This window comes from Cyprinodon variegatus, unplaced genomic scaffold (genome assembly GCF_000732505.1).
Source record: "Cyprinodon variegatus isolate N-32 unplaced genomic scaffold, C_variegatus-1.0 Scaffold78, whole genome shotgun sequence".
Lineage (NCBI taxonomy): Eukaryota > Metazoa > Chordata > Actinopteri > Cyprinodontiformes > Cyprinodontidae > Cyprinodon > Cyprinodon variegatus.
The window spans coordinates 1,635,258-1,637,014 of NW_015150531.1; the positions used below are offsets into that span (position 1 = coordinate 1,635,258).

Sequence of the window (1,757 nt, forward strand, 5' to 3'; positions counted from 1 at the left end):
CCTACACACATCTCTCACGTTTCCTCTGCTCTGATGGCTTCAATCATCTTTGCTCGCTCAACGTGCATCTTTGCTATTAGTTGTACTGATTAAAATCTGAATGATAATGTTTGGAGGCTGTAAACATTAATGCCTGAGATTGACCAGGAGATTTATCTAGATACGTTAGGTTTGTACTCACTGCTACCAGATTTGGGGATGAGAAGATCTCATCTCTGCTTTTTGTGGTTCTGTTGGTCTGCAAACACCTACAGTATGCACTGGGATGCTTTGAAGCCAAGTGTGAAGTGGCCAGGAAAAGAATTAGCTTCTCCAAGTCCGAAGACATGGTTCAAGACTTGAAAAAGGTGGCTTGTCCTGTTTGTGTTGGAGTAGAGCTCATGTCTCCAGTGGAGGACTAAAGTATCTGTTAACAAGTGAGGGGAGAGTGGAGATTGATAGACAGACAGTGCACCGGTCGGACTAAAAGAAAGAGAGCCAGGATCCATGTGGTTGAAATGAGCTTTCTCCACAAGATGGCTGGGCGCTCCCTCAGAGGCAGGGTGAGGAGGCTCAGAGTAAAGCTAATTCTCCTCCACATCAAACAGAGTCAGCCGAGAAGGGTTAGGCTTGGCTTTCTTTGTCAGATGCCCCCTGGACCCATAACCATCATTTTAAAATGATTGATAATTAACGTCGGGGGAAATGCTACATTGATGGTTGCAATGAGTCGGTTTTTATGACCAGATCCCGACCGCAGCAATAGTCAAACTGAAGGTGTAAAATCATAATGCCTGTGTTGCTCAAGCAAGTACAGTCATATGAACAAAATTAGGAACCCCTATTGATCTTAATTATTTTTATTTCTTAATATTTGGCTGTTTGCAGCAGCTATTTCAGTTTAATATATGGACAGTAATATTTCAGTATTGAATTGAGGTTTATTGGACTAACAGAAAATGTGCAATATGCATTAAAATAGAACTTGACAGGTGCAAAAATGTGGGTACCCTAATCATTTTATTGATTTATTGATTTGAATACCTTTAACTACACTGACTTACTGAAACACAAAACTGGTTTGGTAACTTCATTAAGATTTGAACTTCTTAGCCAGGTGCATCCAATCATGAGAAAATGTATTTAAGGTGGCCAGTTGCAAGTTGTTCTCCTGTTTGCATCTCCTCTGAAGATTCATCATGGGCACCTCAAAAAAAAGCTCAAATGATCTGAAAACAAAGATTGTTCAACATAGTCGTTCAGGGTGAGGATACAAAAAGTTGTCTCAGAGATTTAAACTGTGAGGAACATAGTAAGGAAATGGAAGACCTCAGTGACAGTTCTTGTTAAGCCCAGCAGTGGAAGGCCAAAAAAATATCAGAGAGGCAGAGAAGAACCGTCAAGGACAATGCACAGACCACCTCCAAAGACCTGCAGCATCATTGTGCTGCAAATGCGACAGAAGCCTTTTCTGCAAGCACGCCACAAACAGAATCCCTTGAGGTTTGCAAAAGCACATTTGGACAAGCCACCTTCATTTTGGAATAAGGTCCTGTGGACTGATGAAACAAAGATTGAGTTGTTTGGTCATAAAAAAAAAGGCGTTATGCATGGCGGCAAAAAAAAACACAGCATTTCAAGAAAAATGCTTGCCACCCACTGTAAAATTTGGTGGAGGTTTCATCATGCTTTGGGGCTGCGTTGCCAATGCTGGCACTGGGAATCTTGTTAAAGTTGAGGGTTGCATGGATTCCACTCGATATCATCAGATTCTTGAG

The 1,757-nt window shown here is 41.5% G+C and overlaps 1 protein-coding gene across 1 annotated transcript in view; it reads right to left on the minus strand.

Annotated features, from left to right (window-relative positions):
* The window catches only part of rwdd1 (RWD domain containing 1), a 10,564-nt gene that overhangs the window by 1,766 nt on the left and 7,041 nt on the right, over positions 1–1,757 (minus strand). The gene's annotated exons all lie outside the window — the stretch shown is intronic.